This window comes from Pinus tabuliformis, chromosome 2_1 (genome assembly GCF_031772625.1).
Source record: "Pinus tabuliformis cultivar Carrire ecotype Pingquan chromosome 2_1, CPIR1, whole genome shotgun sequence".
NCBI lineage: Eukaryota > Viridiplantae > Streptophyta > Pinopsida > Pinales > Pinaceae > Pinus > Pinus tabuliformis.
Genome location: NC_142299.1, coordinates 137,592,684 through 137,613,171, shown reverse-complemented (window position 1 = coordinate 137,613,171; position 20,488 = coordinate 137,592,684). Strand labels below are relative to the sequence as shown.

Below are 20,488 nucleotides of genomic sequence, written 5' to 3'. Positions count from 1 at the left end.
TCTAAGTTATCACTATTTGAAGAAAATATGTTTTTGTATTTTTGAATAAGTTTTCAGAATCATCATGCATGTGCTTTAACTGTTTTTGATTGTGCAGAGGTGGATTGGCGAAAGGGAATGCTTGCAGGAGGTTGGGAAGGTTAGAAGAGGGCCTAAGGGGTCCCTAGCACCCTTCCTAAGAGTTTCACAGTGATCGGATCTCAAGAAACCGCTTTCGTGAGCTTCTATAGGAAGTCTGCAGGGGTTCTATAGGATGTTCTGGAATTTCTACAGGATGTTCAGAAATGAGATTTTGGAGGATGGACGGAGGAAGAAAGATGAAGGACTGGGTATGGAGGTGAGATAAGGGTGTGAGGAGGTCCAGGACCTGGCGCATGAGGCTAAGGAGTGATTGGATTTGGTTTAAGGATGGAGGGAGTAATGATGCACAAGCATATGGGAATTTAGGGCAAAGTGAGCAAATAGCGAACATGAAGCAAGAATCCGAGTCAGGGGATGAAGCAGGTGGGATTGATGGAGAATGGGCAGATAAAGAAGGATAACAGGTGCTCTGCAAGTTGTTTTTCAAACGAAACAAACAAGGATTTGGAAAATCAAAGACCTAGTTACGTTAGTCTATTCTGACCTAGATAACAGCAAAGAAATGGAACAGAAGTTTACTTGCAATGAAACCAGGTATAACAACTATGCAACGAAGCAATCAAGAATCTGAACATGTAACCAACTTCTGCAAACAAAAATCGAACACTAATGATTTCATGGGGAAGCAAAGATAGTGTTTTTGGTGGCAGCAAGGTCACCTTGATCCCAGCTCCTGATCCCACTAAGGGAGAGGTGAAATCAGAGGTGCTTGATGGCCTTTTTCTGAAGATCTTCTCTGTTATTAACCTATCAACTCAATCTGAACATAAAAATCCTTTTTAATCATCAAAAGAAACCTAAATAACAAAACAAGATTTAAATCTAAATAGCAGATTTTATTCTAAGAATGCAGCAGAAACACATAAAAGTAAACAAAGGAGGTACTGGGCACTTGAGATGGGCCCAACCCCAAGAGCTACAGCCTCCTAAGAGAGATTAGAGCTGGTGCAAAGCTGGATTCATCTTTATTGATCAAAAGAATAGTTATATTCCAAAAAACTGTCCACAAGGAAAACTTGAAAATGTGCTGAAATGCAGAGCTAACTTACTGCCTAAAAAATGACTAAAATTGAACTACAAACTAGCTAACTTTTGCCTACAAAGTGACTAACTGAAATGAGGCCCTAAGCCTTCTTATTTATACAAATCTAGGGCCCCAACAACCCTCCAAAACTTTAGGAACTCGACTGCCACAACTTGTAGTTAACAACAACTTTACTAGCCCTTGCTCGGCTGCCCTTGTGATAATCGACTTGGTGGCCCTTGAACTTCGAGATGATGGTGGAGAATTCGAGGTAAGGGCCCATAAATGAAGGGGAAACCTTCCTACAAATCCTCTCCACGAATTTGGCTGCCAAGTGCTCATTTAAACCTTTGATTTTGTCTCCAAATTGACCAAAAAGACTGCATAAAGCACACATTAGACTTGTTGGCATAATGACTAACCCAATTCACTCTATTAGCATAAATATAATAAAAAACATGCAATAAACTAATGAGAATGGTGGATTAAGTCGAATTAGGAGGCTGAATGAGCCCATATAATTATCCATTTTCCGGGCTCATCACTCACGAATTTATAAATATTGACCTTGTTAAACTCAAGCCAACTTGGAGGAATCACAAATTGGGGGTAGATGCTCTTGCTAGAAGATTGGACTGATTCTTGATCAAAGCCCCTCTTATGGCAAGTTTAATTCTCTTTCGTCAATGGGGGGGAGTGGTGGGATCTCTGATCACTCTCCTATATTTCTGGAGCTCAAGGGTAATCTTTCTAAACCCTCTTCACCTTTTAAATTTAACTCCTCCTGGTTGCTGGATCCGAGTTTTAAGAACTTGGTCTTGGCCACTTGGATCCATTTCTCCCAAAAAGAAACCTCCTCCCGATGGGATCTCTTTGCAAAAAATCTAGCAATTCTAAAAGCCAAAACAATAACCTGGGCCAGATTAAAACAAAGAAAAGAAGATGAAGATCTTCAAAGAATTGAAAAGGCTCTACTAGCCTTTGAAGAATCAACTCCCACATGATCGAACTCGGCAGAACAAAAGTTGCAACTTATTCAGTTGAAAACTGACAGAATAAAGCTTCTTCGCTTAAAAGAAGAAACCTGGAGGCTCAAGAGCAAAGCAATATGGCTCAAAGCAGGTGATGAAAATTCAAAGTTCTTTTAACAATATGCAAGGGGTTGGAAAGCCATTAACTCAATCTGGGAATTACAAGACTCGGAAGGAAGGAAAGTGAGAAATTTTGAACAACTGGTTGACATGGAGATTAGACATTACTCTAATATTCTACAAAGCCCCCATTGGAATAACCCTTCCAAGCATCATTCGCACTGCTGAAGCTCTACCCAGATTCATCGAGCCGGGGGAAATTGAAGAAATAAACTCTTAGGTTACTAGAGAAGAGCTTGAAGTTGTGTTGAAGTGCTTTCATAAGGATAAGAGCCTGGGTCTTGATGGGTGGCGGTTGAATTATTCAGTTCATTTTTAGATTTAATTGGAGATGATCTCATCCAGACCATTGAAGAAAGCCAAAATTCTGGCAGAATTTTGGAGGCCTTCAACTCGACTTTCCTGGCCCTTATACCCAAATCTAATAACCCTTCCTCTTTTGAAGATTACAGACCCATATCCCTCTACAATAGCATTTACAAAATCATATCCAAAACAAAGCCCTCTGTATTAAACCCTTTCTCCCCCGAATGATATCCAAGGAACAATTTGTGTTTCTCAGTGATTGCTAAATCCATGAAGCAATTGGTACTACTCAGGAAGCTCTTCACTCAATTAAGAAGCTCCATAAAAAAATTGTCATCCTAAAAATTGATCTTTCCAAAGCCTTTGATCGTACCCATTAGTCCTACCTCAGGATAACTCTCACTCACATTGGCTTCCCCTTTGCTTTCATCAATTAGATCATGGGATGTCTTACTTTAGTCTCCTTTAGTATTCTCATCAATGGAGTAGCTTTGGGTTTCTTTCATGTGGAACGAGGCCTTAGGCAGGGATGTCCTCTCTCCCCGCTACTCTTTCTCCTCATCATGGAAGGCTAAAGCAGACTGATAACAAAAGGTAGAGACGAAGGCTCTTTGGTTGGAGTCAGTCTCTCGGATATGTCCTCTATAACCCATCTTTTATTTCTTGATGATGTTCTGATTTTCTTAAATGGATCTTTTCAAGACTCGTATGCTTTCAAGGCTATTTTAGATCTTTTTTGTATAGCTAAAGACATGCAGCAAAATATTGCCAAATCAACTATTATCATAGTTTCCTGCCAGCTGAATGAAGCAAGATTAGCTAGCCAATTTTTTGAACATGAGCATCAAGATCTGGATGATGTTCTTAAATATTTAGGTTTCAGATTGAAACCAAATGGTTATCGCATAGCAGATTGGACTTGGCTTATAGCCAAGATTGCAAGCAGAATCAATATTTGGCAATAGAGATGGCTTTCTAGAGCAGGTAGGCTAACTCTCCTCAAGTCGGTCCTACAAGCTATTCTAGCTTACTGAATGTCGCTGGCCTGGATTCCCAAAGGCATTTTAAAAATAATTCAACATGTTGTTTCCTTTGGCGCGAACAAATTCTAGGGAGAACTTTTTCTTGGGTCTGTTGGGACAACATTGACAAACTCAAAAAACTAGGGGGTTAGGGCATAAAAGAACTAAATTTATTAGGGCATAAAACTGGGCTGGAAACTTATTAATTCCAGAAGTCTTTGGCAGGAAATCACTTATCATAAGTACATATATCTGCTCTCAATTCTGGAATGGATCCATAGAACTTCAGTTCCTACGGCTGGATCCTCCTTAATTTGGAAAGCATTATCTTAGTCTATCTCTCTGATCAAGCATGGTCTGGCTTGGAAAGTTGGCAATGGAGTTCAAGTGAATATTGGTTTGGACGCGTGGAGTGGATGTGCGAATGGCCATATTCTCCCCCGTCCTCTTTGCAATTTCCTTCAAGACTCATGCATCACCCACTTATCACATATAGCAGATGATATTCAGGACAGGTGGTAAAACCAGACCTAGAAGGACCACAGAACACTCAACACTCCGGCATTTTGGGTCGATGATTGGCAGAGATTCATAGGCTCATTAGAGGACGCCAATGTGCATATAAACGACAATCAAGATGTCCTTATCTGGGCATTAGATCCCCAAGGTAGATACTCCCCCAAATCAGGTTATGCTTATACAATGGCAACCAGACACATGGGTGATTTCTCTTGGTGGTGGAGTCATATCTAGAAATTAAAGGTCCCTCTCAAATCTGGGCTTTTCATGTGGTGCATTCTAACAGACAAGGTTCCCACTGAACTAATGTTGAGGCGTCATGCAAACCACGTGCCTTCTAGATGCTGTCTGTATAGGATGCAGGAGGAAGATACTTCTCATCCCTTCTTTACCTATTCTGTCTCGAAAGCCTTTTGGCAAAGGATCCTCACTTCACTAAATCTACATATTGATTGTTCAGGACGAGATATTGAAGAGGCTTGGCAAAGATGGTGGATAAAATCCAACTCTCAGAAAACTAGATGCCTTCCACTGCTAATTTGTTGGGGAATCTGGCTTAACAGGAACAAATCCATTTTCAAGAATGCCAAAATAGATTGGGACTCCTCTAGTATTTCATTGTTGGCTTTATACAATTCACTCTTGGAGGACCAGGACATCCGACCCCCTCAGATCATTACCCAGGAATCCATATACATAAACTCCCCCTAGGGTTATTTTGATGGCTCAGCACAAGCTGAAGGCTGTGGTGGAGGGGCGGTGCTACATATGGATAATATAGTGTCTTATAGAATCAAGGTTAGCCTTGGCAGAGGCACCAACAACTATGCTGAATTGAGCAGTCTAAAATACCTTCTCCTTTTTGCAAAAGAACAAAATTGCCAACAACTTCAGATATTCGGAGACTCACAGCTCATAATTAACTAGACAAATGAAGTTAATCATTATCACTTGCACACACTTAGAGATATTCTGACTGATATCCTTTCTCTAAAGTTCCAATTTGATTCATTTGCATGCTCACATATATATAGGGAAAGGAATGAGATCGTTGATCGTTTATCCAAAGAGGCAGCGCAGCTGAACAGAGGTCAATGGCAGATGCAGGAATACAAGGGCGACGGTTTCTACAGTTCCTATCATCGTCCTTTTATGGACATGATTGGTTCCTATCAGAATGATCACTAGATCATTCAGTAGCTTTTCTTTTACTTTCTCCTTCTACGTATATAACTTACCAGTTTTAAGTATATTTTTGGACAAAACTCATATTCTCAAAAACTTACTGGATTTCTCAGAAATTTATTATCAGTAAGCATCATAATAGTTTTTGTAAAGTTTATAATAGCTCTAAACAATACTCCCTTTTTGCTGACAGCAGTTCATATCTGCAGTATCATACAACATGTCATTTTCTTATCTTCTTAATGAGAATTAAGCTTTTTCCGAGGAAAAAAAAACAACAACAATTTCAAATATCAAATGTATTGTTATAACAATTTCAAATATCAAAAAAAATTTAAAATATCAAATGTATTGTTTATATCAAATATATGGTTGTAATGATTTCAAATATCAAATAATTTCAAATTTGAAATATATGGTTGTAATGATTTCAAATATGAAATATATGGTTGGTTGTAATGATTTCGAATATCAAATATATGGTTATGGTTGCAGTGATTTCAAATATCAAATATATGGTTTATATCAAATATATGCCATATTTTAAGGAAATTTAAACACTTAGTAAAATTTGCAGGATAAGATTAAATAGGGCATTACATACACTCCTCCTTCAAAAAACTTCGTCCCGAAGTTAGAGTGTAAAAGATAAAAGAGTTCGAAGCAGTTTGGCAATAAGGCATAACAAATGGAGAGAGAGTTATAGTAGTAAAATTTGATAGGTCAGACAATGACATTCCTTCCCATCAAGAGTCTCCAACTGATCTATATCCTCCTATCCCTCCCGACCTACTTCCATTCCCACCCTATCCATCCTCTGCTGTTATGTACGGTGGCATTGGCTATACCAATCTAACCACTGATAAAACCAACACGGCGGAAGCGTCAACTATATCGACCTAACTTCCCCATTAGGCAATTGGCAATCGTCATCACACGTCTAGAGGAGCATGTCCACCACTACCCTCCCATGATTCCAGGTTTGGAGGTTACACGGTGGGAAATGCCTCCACCCCTCATCACAACTCGGGTCAACGCCCCAATATTGACCACACTATAGCACTGGTTGGACTTGTCATCGAATAATCTAGTTAGGTTGTCTTGCCACCTATCATTTACATTTTACTCATGTCATAAGATTGCATATCAAGTAGATACCAAATGTAATAGAACAATGTACATTATACCTTTCCCCATGAGATGTCTCGACCTTCCTTCAATGGAAGAGTAGATCTCGGCTATCATATAGTTCTTTCCAACCTGTGGGTTAGCTTTCATTCATGCATTTATATAACAACAAGATATATAAGTGATATTTAATCATCATGTTATTAAGTCTAGTATCCACGTGTCAATCTTACAGTTCATACTGGAAATAAATCATAAATTCACTAAGTCATTCATTTAAACAAATCATATCCACTTGAGCCATATATGAAACAAAATAATTCTGATAAGTCACGCACTAGATAATTCATCACTAAGTGAGTCATACATTTAGGCCATACATCAACCATTTCCATCATCAATACCAAATCCATCAATTGATTTATATAAGTAGTTTCACGTGTCCAACCAAATGCATCAATATTACATAATGTTCATAAATAAATAACATGGAACTGCAAAATAGAACCTTAGCAAAGGTATCTGTCTAAGTCAAAAAAAATGGGCATCACAGATGCTCAAAAAGTGAGGGGTAGTCCCGACGTATAGTCTCTACATCCTCCCACGTAGCAGATCTTGGGCTATACTTGTCCTATTTGACCTTAACTTGGTCCACCATGTGACATCTGAGCTGTTGAACCCTACGGTCCAATATGCGTAATGGTTCGACGGCTATAGTTCCCATGTCCGAGACCTACAATTCCCTCCAATCCAGTTTGTGAGATTCATCAGAAACAAAATGTCGTAAAATAGATACATGTAAAACATCATGAGTTTTATGAGAATGTGGTGGCAGTACAAGACGATAGGAAACTGGTCCAATCTTCTCCTTGATCCTAAAAGGTCCTACGAACCAAGGTGACAATTTCGTCCCCTTCCCAAACCAAATGGTGCTTTTGTTGGGTCGGATACGAATAAAAACTTGGTCCCCTACTTCATAACTGCGATCAATCCTATGTGAATCAACATAACTCTTCTGTCTATCTTGTGCTTCCTTTAACCTTTGTCAAATCTGCTTTACCTATTCCTCCATTTCTTGAACTAATTCTGGGCCAACTATTACTCGGTCCTCCAACTTTTCCCAACTCAACGGCGTCCTACATGGCCTTCCATATAGAGCTTGATAAGGAGGCATCCCGATTGAACTGTGGTAACTGTTATTATAGGCAAACTCTACCAATGGTAAGTATCTTTCCCACTGAGTCTGATTATCCATGACGTACATCCTAAGCATGTCCTCGAGAACTTGATTTACTCTTTTAGTCTGTGCATCTATTTCTAGATGATATGCAGTGCTTAGGTTCAACTGAGTCCCTAGTGCTGACTGCAAACTTGTCCAAAACCTAGATGTAAATTGAGAGTCCCTATCAGAAATGATCTCTATGGGTAACCCATGTAGTCAAATAACTTCACTTATAAACACTTGTGCCACATCCGTAACATCGTAAGTGTCTCTTACTAGAATGAAATGGGCACTTTTGGTCAATTTATCAACTATAACCATTATAGCATTGTGCCTCTGTGAAGTGAGTGGTAAACCCACAACAAAATCCATGGAAATTACCTCCCATTTAGATATATGGATGTCATGTGGTTGTAGGAGTCCTGCTGGATGGCGATGATCAACCTTCACTCGTTGACATTCAAGACATTTGGCGACAAACTGGACTATGTCATGCTTCATGCCTGCCCAAAAGAAGATTTTCTTCGTGTCTGCGTACATCTTCTTTACTCTAGGATGTGCACAATAGAGTTCTCTATGTGACTCTTCCAGGATGGTTCTTCTTATACCCCCTTCCTTAGGTATGTACATTCTCCCTTGAAATCTTAATAACTCATCTGGTTCAAGGACATATCCCTCAAACTTTGGTTCTACCTGCTTCCCAGTCTCGATTGCTGAGATGACCTTTAGATACCAACTATCTTCAAAGAGTTTCTCCAACATACGTTCCCTTAAATTTACCTTTAAGGCTACTAGGGAGAAGGTTCGTGGTCTCCTGCTTAGTGCATTCGCCACCACATTCTCCTTTCCCTTGATGTATGAGATCTCAAAATCATACTCACTCATGAATTCGCTCCACCGCCTTTGTCTGGTATTCAAATCCCTTTGAGTGAAGAGATGATTCAGGCTTTGATGATTTGTTCTTAACTCAAATCTTCTCCCAATGAGGTAGTATCTCCACAGTTTCAAGGCTAACATCACTACTGCTAATTCTAAGTCATGGGTAGCATACAACTCTTCATGTTTCTTCAATTTTCTAGATGCGTAAGCTATTAATCCACCTTCTTGCATCAATACTGCACCCAATCCTTGCGCCGAAGCATCGGTGTAGATAGTGAAGTATTTTTCCATGTCTGGTACTCGAAGGATCGATGCACTAGTTAGTAACCTCTTTAGTTTTGTGAATGCAGTGTCACATTTATATTCCCATTCATACCCAACCCCCTTTCGCTGTAATGTGGTGATGGGTTTTGCAATCCTTGAAAACCCTTCCACAAACTTGCGATAATACCCTGCTAGCCCCATAAAACTATGTACCTCATGGGCATTTTTTGGTACTGGCCAATCCATTATGGCCTTCACCTTTTCCAGGTCAACTGAAATCCCTTCTCCTGAAATGATGTGCCCAAGGTAATGAACTTTCTTCTGAAAGAAGGAACATTTTGACAATTTTCCATACAATTGATTTTCCCTTAAGCAAGTCAATACAACCCTTAGGTGCTTTTCATGCTCCTTTTCATTCTTGGAATACACAAGAATGTCGTCGAGAAAGACTTGCACAAATTGGTCCAAATACTTCCTGAACACACCATTCATGAGGCTCATGAATATTGCTGGTGCATTGGTTAAACCAAATGGAACAACTACGAACTCATAGTGCCCAAACCGAGTTCGAAATGCAGTTTTTGAGATGTCCTCTTCCTTAATCCTCAATTGGTGGTATCCAAATCGTAGATCGATCTTTGAGAAAACCGCTGCTCCCTTCATTTGATCAAATAGGTCATCTATTCGAGGTATCGAGTACCTATTCTTTATTGTGGCTCTATTTAAGTCCCTATAATCTATGCATAGCTGCAAGGAACCATCCTTCTTCTTGACAAAAATCACTGGTGCACCCTAAGGTGAAATACTAGGTCTGATAAATCCCAAGTCTAAGAGCTCTTTTAACTGCATCTGCAACTCACAAAGTTCTGGAGTTGTCATCTTATAGGGTGTCTTAGATATTGGTTCTGCACCAGGTTTTAGGTTGATTGTGAAATCAATCTCCCTTACAAGAGGTAATCCAAACAATTCCTTAGGAAAAACATCCTTGAATTCTGACAAAATTGAATGTTGATCTAGGGAGGGTCCTTTCTGGTCACTTACAGCCTCGACCACATATAGCTTGCAACCTTGTCAGAGACAACGTTTTACCTTCATCATGGATATGAATCGTAGCGACACTCCCCTCTTGATTCCAAAAATCTCAATTGGCCTACCTTCATCATCTAAACAAATCACCTTCTTCTTGAAACAGTCTACCAAAGCTCGATGAGCTTCTAGCCAGTCCATTCCAATAATTACATCATACATCCCCAATGCTATGACATATGCCTTCAACTTAGTCATACACACCCCGAGGTTTACCTAACATTGGTCAACACTAGGTCCTACTGCTTGTTTTATCCCAGAAGCCATCTCAACTTGTTTAAAGTCATTGTGCTCATAGGCTGCCAACCCACATTTTTCTAATGCAACTGGTGAAATGAAACTATCTGTAGCACTAGAATCAAACAAAATTTTAACTTTTACTTTGTTTATCATACCCCAGGTTTCTACCACGGTAGGCTGTTGTTTAACTTGCTGGTTATCAACTGCTGCATAGATTCGATGGTGGCTACTTGCCCCTCCCACTGGTGCTTTTCCTTCTCTACGGTTGTTACTAGCTTGTAACTCAGGGCAGTCCCGCTGGTAATGAAGTCCTCTGCATCCCCAACAAGTGATGTGCGGTAGAACTTAAACCGAATGTTGTGGAGTTCTTTGGAAAGAGTTCCTTCCCCTGGGACCCTTGCCCCCACTTGTTGCTCCTCACATATGAATTTTATTTGTACGTGCCCTTGAAGCTGTGGGTGAAGCTGCACTAGTAACCATTGAAATCCCCACTGTCGGTGGTCTAGGTACAACCCTGTTTCCATATGGTGATGGCCTCAAATTTCCTCCCTTGGGGAAGGTACGAGGGGCCTTCCCCATAAACCTTGGTTGGCATGGAAAAATGGTTTTGGCTCCACCTTTTAAGTCTAAGTGTTCTTCGACATAATGAGCATGTTCCACAGCTTCTACAACTGAGGATGGTTTCCACATCTGCACCATTGCCCTAATCTTAGGGTTCAATCCATAAATAAAACGATCTGCTTGGTGCTAGTCAGTATCCATGTAGGAGACATACTTGACCAATTCCATGAATCTAATTTCATATTCTTCTACCGTACGATTTCCCTGTACCAGGGCATGGAAGGCTCCTACCTGCTGTTCTTCATAATATGCTGGTAGGTACTTTTTCCTGAATCTCTCCTCAAATAACTCCCAAGTAATTGTGTCCGGAGTGAGGTGTAGTTGACGCTCTAAGTTACCTTACCAATTCAGAGCACTATCTCTGAGTTGGAATATTGCTATTTTAGCTTTTGAATTGGAATTATAATCCCTTAGTGCGAAGCACCTTCTCATTCCTTCTAACCAGGCTTCTGCATGTTCACTGGCACGACCTCCTACAAACTCCGAGAGCTTAATCTTTTGGAGCTCCCTAGTAATATATTCGATTGGAGGTCCTCTATCAGAGTCCCTTGATCCCTCGAGATTCCCTAACCCTGATGGAGGGTGCTCCACTTCCACTTCATTTGTTTGGCGCCCTTTTAAGGTCTCATTAATTGCTTCTAGGGAATGTAAGATGAGAGTCAACTCCAGTGAAGGCAATGGGTTATTTGTAGGAGGTCCTTGTGATGACTCTCCGTGACCTTGATTTCTTCGCGTCCTCACCATTTTGAACTGTTCAAATATTTGCATGATGCGCAAGACTCATTAATCCCTCTTAGGGCTTGTCCCTCTTAGTTGACTCACATACATGTGTATAATGATAGTCATAAGTTTTCCTTTTACTATGCTCGTAAACAAGCATTATTATTACTGAGAAGATTCCCAAGGATCTACCAAATCCTCTCATGTGTGAGTTCTACATAGCTTACAAATTTTCTCTTGTGACTCGCTAGGGTATTGGTGCAATGTACTTGTCAGTCACGCTCTAACACAAATTGTTTTCTTTAGTACCATAGCTATAATTTAATATTGAACTAATTAATAACTTGGTTTAATATATTCAAATAATTAAGTCAAATACTAATGTGAATAATACCCTTTTTAGTCATGTCTTCCTTCTATGGCCATTAGTTGTTCCTTCCCACCCTTTTATATTATTTTTTTTTAAATCCTTTATGTCCATTTTATGAATCTTGGGACCCCCTATAGGACATATAAACAATTAGTCTCACCTCTTGAAGAGGCAGTGTCCTTGAAGCAAGGTTCCTAAGCAATTATCCATGAACGCATATATATATATATATATATATATATATATATATACCTATTTGCCATAATTAGTTTAAAGAAGAAAAATTACATTGCCAAAATAAATGTGACTTCTTACTAGCTTCATAGACAAAATCTAAAATATTGTGGGATGAAAGAATGCCACTTTGTGATATTAATAGAATGGAGAATGAAAAATTAATATCACTTATATACTTGCAAAACACATAAATCTCAATTTCAAAATGTATTTAACATATAATTTTCATAACTTCTTAACTCATCGAACTAACGAAATTTAGGGAAGCTTTTAGGTCAATATTTGTGATTTAATTTCGATAGATTTAGATTTAGATTTTTTTTTTTGAAAAGACCAAATTTCATTAAATTACGTGGCCATGGTGAGGAGACACTGGAACTATTTTGCAAAATTAATGAAATTAGGAAAGTGGAAAAACACTAAACATGACAATGCAATTAGATTGAAGGCAAGTGATAGGAAAGTTTAAGAAAATTTAAAGCCAAAATTTATGAAAATGGTAGGTAAGCTTCTATTGCAAATCAATTTTAGATTTGTATCAGATAGTATTGAAAGCTAATGAAGAAGGAGTGTGCAGAGGTTACATATTAAAGTAAGATAGAATATGGAAGATGGTTTCTATGATATCGTAATCAAAATGTTTTATTTCGAAGTACTTTTGCTTCATTCTCTTGGATACAAATGTAAAGTAGACACCAACAGAGTTGTTTCAAATAACTGAATCAGATAAATCATATTTCAATATCTTTCCTAGCATTGTAATATCAATAATTTGAAGCGACAGGGCGGTGGTCAGTAGAGGGGGTTCCAGGAAACGAGGTGCAAGTTTAAGGCCCGTCAACTGTCCTCTCCATTTTTAACGTTTTTTGCATAGACAATTGCAGTTCAAATGATATGATTTTCTACCACCTTTTGCACTACGCTCGTTGGCACATTGCTCGATTCCAAAATATATCCCTATATCAGTCCCTAATTTCTATTTCTCTCCATTTGTCATCATCCGAAATTTGTTAAAGATTTGGAAAATCCCTCAACTTCTAACCAGGGGGTATCTCAAGGGTGGGAAATGACACCAAGAGGGCATTGTTCGGATGAACTTAAAGAATGTGGAACCTATTTCAACCTTACTTTCCAACCGATGGTTATCAGTGTCGCATGACAATGACGAGTCCACTCCATACATTCTCACCCTCAGGTTATGTCCACCCTGGTTGTACTATTTCTCGCCTCGCCATTACAATTTAAGCACTGCCCATTCATCCCTCAGTACAACAGTTTCTACATAGAGCTTTGAAGATTCCAACCATGAAGCAATTTACTGACGATGGCATGATTTGCAAGTAGAGCCAGTTCACATCAATCTGGTCCAGTTCAGAGATTTCAGATCTTCCAAATCTTGTACATGAATGATAAAGGAGTTTGAGCGATGGGGACTCTGCAAATTTACATGATAATGGGTGTCCATAGACACAGGAAGTGCTCATGCATGGCACCTTCATAAAGCAGTTATAAGGCCAGTTGATTCTTGAAAACTTTAACGTTTGAAGTTTTCAACAACACAAAGAATTCTTGGTGCAAGGTTATTCTGATGGGAGATTTTGGATTTGTATGTGAGACTAATTTGTTTGTTGGCTGTGCGCTTGTTGAAATGTATGTGAAATGGGAGAGTGGAGGATGCACACAATGTGTTTGACAAATTGCCTGAACGAAGTGTCGTTGTGATGACTGCAATGATTACAAGGTATGAACATAATGGTTATATTGATGAAGCCTTAAGGCTATTTTGGAAAATGCCCAAACCAAAAGGGGTTTCGTGGACAACTGTCATCACTTGCAGAGAAGTTCAATGCAGCCCTAGAAAGGGCTGGAAAACTCTTGTGCAATGGAAGCAGGTATGGAATTGGTTTCAGAATAAGAAGTATGCACAAAAGCAAAGGGTACTAAGGTTCCAGGAAGACAATCGCTTCACATCGTGATGATTCAAGAGCAAAGAGAGTTGTGACCAATTTTGTAGCTGTTTCTTCAGGAATAATAAACCAAGATGCTTCAGAAATGGAGTTTGAGACAAAATCCTTAAGAGATGGGGCACGGAAATTCAGGTAAGGCTTGAAAAGTGTGTGAGACAACGTTCACTTCCTTGCAAAGCTTCTGAATGTGTAGCAGTGCTTTCAGGAGATCTCATACTTTTTTTTCGGGAAGGTAAAGAGCAAGCATTGCACTTCGATGCCCAAAGAAGGCGACATGATGCTAGGGGTTGTAGGTGTAGGTTCTGGGTTAGGTATGACCCTGACCAGTCTTAGGAAATAGTACTGTTGTGGAAAGTTTGCCAGCAGCCAGAGACATATTACCGGTTACAACTAATCCATGCTTCCAAATAATTATCAACAATTGTGTTGGACCAAGGATCTCAGCAAGTAAAAGATGCCCCTGCAGCTCCCTTGTGTCATTTGGAGAAGCAACTCCAGAAGAATTTCATCTCTCACCAGAAATATCAAAGATTACAAGTCAAGTTATAGAAGACAATGTTCAGTCTTTAACTGCTCCCAAGACTTCCTTAGTTTTATAGCTACTAGAAGGTCTATCTGCTGAGTTCTACAGATGCATATAGCGTTGAAGGCCACCAAACAGACCGCCTTCCATTGCATAAATGCAATTTGACAACGTCATTGACGAAAAGTAGAGGTAGAATAAAATACTTGTTTGCGAATTCTCCCACAATGAAGGAATTTAAACACACTTTGACAGTCATAGCCCTTCGACTAATGGGAGATTACTCAACAAGTGCTTCAGCTTACTGTGGAAACCGAATGATCAGAGAAACTAGGGGTTTTTTAAATAATCGGTGGTTTTCGGACGCAACAACCATTGGAAGGTCAGAGAGAGCGAATTGCAGGAGAGATGAAGCTGGTGCATAGAGATATAGTTTCTCAAGGCCCTGGGAGCGTCAAGCTGATTCTTAAAGAAATATTCTAGTCACAGAAATTGATTCTAGCTAGAGAATTGTTGCACCCGCATTTACTGATATGGATGAACCTTCAAATAGCATGGTTGATGTGATGGAAAAATGTACAGTTCAAGATTGAGAAAAAAAACTTAGGGGCACTTATGTTACTGAGAAACACACATTGAAAACTTAAAGATAAATTGCACTGTAATAGTAAGTTTCAGAAGCTATCTTTCTGTAAGAAGCAGTTTTGCAAGTTTTCTAGCTTTATATTTATTTTTCTGGTGTAATTAGTAATGCTTCATATTTTGTAGAGCCTGTGTGCCATATGCGCTAGTTGAATATCTAGATTTGAATGTTTTAGGCAGTCAACATTGTAACTATTGCTGTTTAAAATGGAATGAGTCTTTTCTAAATAATTGATTTTTTTGAATTGGTAGTTAAGGATAGTAGACCGTGAGAAGCCAATGCATTGAATATATTGAAACAATGACTTATTGAGAGTAAGATGGAGAAATCAGTTCCACACACACACACACACACACACACACACACACACACACATATATATATATTAAATTTTAAGTGGAGATTCATGTCTAGTGGGTCTTGGGTCCAGATTTCGAACCCACTTTGATACCACGTGTAAGATCCCCTCCTAGAGTCCTCTATCAGATCTATATTCTCTAATTTTAAATGCAATAAAAGGACGATAATTTATTTTTTGACAAGATATTTAATCAATGATAATTTACCATTTAAAATCTAATTCCACCAATTTAAATAGTGAACATTTCATTTTAATCACTTACATGATTAATCTATGCATAGAGGAATACCTGTGCCGATAGCCCGGTGGAGATGACCTTGAGTTGTTGCTCTTGTTGGAACGCTCCTCTTGACCACCGACAGGATTCACCTCCTAGCCAACTAGGAAGTAATTCCTAGCCCAGGAAACCTCCACAGGTTCCCTAGCCCTTTGAGCCCAAGTCCAACCAAATGTAGTGTATCTAAGATAAATAATACTCCCCTCCTCTCTCTCAAACAATTCCTCCAAAACCACAACTAAACCAAAACCAAAAGCAAGACCAAACATCCCCTTCCTCCCCTCATCCTTCTCCTTTTATGCCCCCCTCTCTTCTCCACCTCAACCACCTCTCATTAATGTCATAACTTCTCCCTCATCCTTACATTTGACTTATCTTCTCCCAAGTAAACATGGGAGGACATTTGAGAATGCGATATGAATACAAAATTGAGTAATTAATTGGAGAGGACCATGTCTTCTCCCAAGTAAATATTTTGGGGATGAGAGATGAATATATAAATTGGTAATTAATTAGAGAGGACCGTGTCTTCTCCCAAGTAAATGTGAGAGGACATTTTGGGAATGAGAGATGAATATATAAATTGGTAATTAATTGGAGAGGACAATGTCTTCTCCCAAGTAAATCTGAGAGTACACTTGGGAATATGATATGAATATAAAATTGGGTAATTAATTGGAAAGAACCATGTCTTCTCCCAAGTAAATGTGAGAGAACATTTTGGGGATGAGAGAAGAATATATATATAATTTGGTAATGAATTGGAGAGGACTATGTCTTCTCAAAATTTAAAAATTTGGGGAGGTAAATAACAAAATTTATATCAGTACCAAATTTATAGTTTCACCAATGTAAGTATCTACCAATATTTCTTGAAAATTTTAAGTCCATATTTTAAGGAAATTTGAACACTTAGTAAAATTTGCAGGATAATATTAAATAGGGCATTACAATATTGTCTATATTAATATATTGCTATAATGAATTTGAGCTTTATTTCAAATTGTCTATATTAATATATTGTTATAATGAATTTGAGCTTATTGTTGAATAAAGCTTGAACCTATATTGTCTATATTAATATATTGTTATAATGAATTTGAGCTTTATTCAATTATATTGTTATAATAAATTTGAGCTTTATTGTTGAATAAAACTTGAACCTATATTGTCTCTATATTGCCTATATTAATATATTGTTATAATATTGTCTATATTGTTATAATGAATTTGAGCTTTATTGTTGAATAAAGCTTGAACCTTGATTGTTGAATAAAGCATGAACTTGCCTAGCTAATGGGTTAAAAGATGAAATCACTAGTTAACCAATAAAGCTTAACAATCGCTTGAACCTTGATTGTTGAATAAAGCATGAACTTACCTATTAGCTAGGTTAAAAGATGAAATCATAGTTACAATGAAAAATGAAGAAATGAAGGATGAAATCACTGGTCCCTGAACCTGGCTAATAGGTTAAAAGATGAAATCACTAGTTACATGGATAAATGAAGAAATGAAGGATAAAATCACTAGTTATATGGAAAAATGAAGAAATGAAGGATGAAATCACTGCTTTACATGGAAAAATGAAAAAATGAAGGATGAAATCACTGCTTCCACGGAAAAATGTTTCGTGTGTGACCAGAAACAATGAATTTTTATATACTATTTTATATACTAACATTTTAGGTATGACTAGACACAATGAATTTTATATATTAAAATTTTATGTTTGAAATTGATACACTAGTTTTTAAGAATATTTTTTTCAGTAATAAGAAACAATTGTCCACATGTTTAAAATTAACTAGTGTGGTGGTTCATGGTTAGCACAAGATGAAGAATCAGATCATGACAACTGGTTAAATAGAAAGACAGATCATTCCAAGAGCTATAAAGAAATGACTATTTTTGACGAGTTAAATAGATGAAGAATCAGATCATGACAACTGGTTAAATAAAAAGATAGATCATTCCAAGGGCTATAAAGAAATGTCAATTTTTGACTAGTTAAATAGATGAAGAATTAGATCATGACAACTGGTTAGGTTAAATAGAAAGACAGATCATTCCAAAAGCTATAGGGAAATGATTATTTTTAACTCGTTGAATAGATGTCATGGTTAAATAGAAAGACAAATCATTCCAAAGGCTATAAATAAATGACTATTTTTGACTCGTTGAATATAAAGACAGATCATTCTAAAAGCTATAAAGAAATGACTATTTTTGACTCGTTGAATAGAAAGACAAATCATTCCAAAGGCTATAAAGAAATGACTACTTTTGACTCGTTGAATAGAAAGATAGATCATTCTAAAAGCTATAAAGAAATGACTATTTTTGACTCGTTGAATAGAAAGACAAATCATTCCAAAGGCTATAAAGAAATGATTATTTTTGACTCGTTGAATAAAAAGACGGATCATTCCAAAGGCTATAAAGAAATGACTACTTTTTAATTACTTTTTGATTGGGACAAAATTCCAAAAGCTATAAAGAAATGACTATTTTTGATTGGGACAAAATTGACTGGGACCAAAAAAAAAAAACAATAAATGAAACCTAATAAAAAATTCTTAAATAAGAACAATAAAAAGTAAGTTTGATCTTAATGCAATTGGCAAAGATTGCTATACTAAATTTTTGTTTATATCGATTGCATCCTGCAGTCTGTTTTACTAACAGACATGGTATAGACTAGCCACAAAACATTTTGACATAAATCTACCATTGTCTATAGGTTAGATTTATTAATAAGTTTTCCAGATAAATTACCTTATTTTTGACAAAAATCGATTTATTAATATGTTTTCAAGATAAATTACCTTATTTTTGACAAAAATCTGCTATGGTCTATAGGTTGGATTAATTAATAAAGTTTCCAGTATTAAGAAATGCTCTTTGATTCATCTGGGATGTTTCCCGGAAAATAGTGTAGAAAGAGGTTGCATGATGGTGGTTTTAGCATTGAACGATTTACATGGTTTGAAAAGATTAGAGGAAAAATTATTAGGTGGAATGGAACTAATTTTAAATATAGTGATATTGATTTTCATATAAAACTAAGATTTAAAACTAAGTCCTTCGAAAACAAGGCATTAACGGGGCATCACATAAAAATATGATTTGCAGATATAATTGCAGATTCTAGGAATTTTAGGAGTATTCTGAAATTTGCAGATATAATTGCAGATTCTAGGAATATTCTGAAATGACAAAGTTATAGCCAAAGTCATATGATTGCAGATTCTAGGAATATCCTAAAATGTTAAAGTCATAAGAGGTTAAAGAAATAATTGTCAATGTTAAAAGAAATAATTGTCAATGTTAAAAGAAATAATTAACAATTGACCTCTTTCATGACTTTCTGATTCTAGGATATTCCCAGAATCTGGAATCTACCATCAATAAGTAGGATATTCCCAAAATCTGGAATCTACCATCAATATCTCATTCTGAGATATTCCTAGAATCTAAGTTCAAGCTAAAAAATATGATAGGATATAAAACTGATTTAATTGAAAAATGAAACAATCACATCACAAAACCCAAAACTAACTTAGAAAATGGAAGCAAATCAAGATACATGATGAATATGATGGTTTTCAATTCTTTTTTTGAAAATGGAGCTTGAATCTACATAGAACAATTTGTTGTTAGACAACAGGACCTTCATGGAGCTTGAATCTACGTGAAACACTAGACCTCATGCTAACTATTAACACTAGCGTGTTGTATAACTTTATGACGCAGTGGTAAAACAGGTTTCCACTAGTGTCTGATATTTGTTTTCTTCAAATGCCCAACACAACTGGTTTAATGGCAGCCCAACTACGTTGGTTTTTCACATTAACCAACCAAAAAGGTAGAACAATATCCCAAGGAAGGTATATATTTTGCCAATAATAAGGTATATATTTTGACTAGATTAAAGGCACATAATGGTGCAAGGGTACAAGTAATTGCAGTGGTCAACAAAAAACTTATTCATGCGCTGCTAAATTTCTGCACTAGCATGGTATCCAAGTGTAACTACAGCATAAGAAATCATTGGGGCTTTGAGAAGGAAACAACAGCTAAAGTATAAGTTTTGGCTTGTAGATTATTTACACTTAAGATGCGAGCATTGTTTAGATCATCTTCTTGTAGAGGCTCATTATACAAAAATATATTAAGTTATGGTTGTCATATGGCAGTCTTATTTCATTCTAATTTGTATTGATATTGAGCTTAAACTCATTTACTATTTTCGATTAAATCATAATTTGGGAGGATATAGGATAATGTAGGGCAAGGACAGAGAGGACGATATAGGATAACGCAGGACAAAGACAGAGGGTAATGAAAATTGTTTGTAAGTTACGAGGTTAGAAAAATTAAAAGTACCCATAACCTGAAAAGGTCAGGGATCTGTACAATCCAGTCTTTTTGAGATAACCAAACCACACCTATATCCAGGAAATACTTTCAGGTTATTTTCTTATTTTATTTGACCATTTTGGTGTCCAATGAATTCAAAAGGACGGATTTACATGCAGAGCACTCACCTCAACAGATTTTTTTTTTTTTAAGTGTGTTCACGGGCTTATTCTCAATTGC

The 20,488-nt window shown here is 37.2% G+C and overlaps 1 pseudogene; it reads left to right on the top strand.

Annotated features, from left to right (window-relative positions):
- Nucleotides 1-374: 374 nt before the first annotated feature.
- Nucleotides 375-14,415, top strand: LOC149199145 (protein SAWADEE HOMEODOMAIN HOMOLOG 2 pseudogene; annotated as a pseudogene).
- Nucleotides 14,416-20,488: the final 6,073 nt, after the last annotated feature.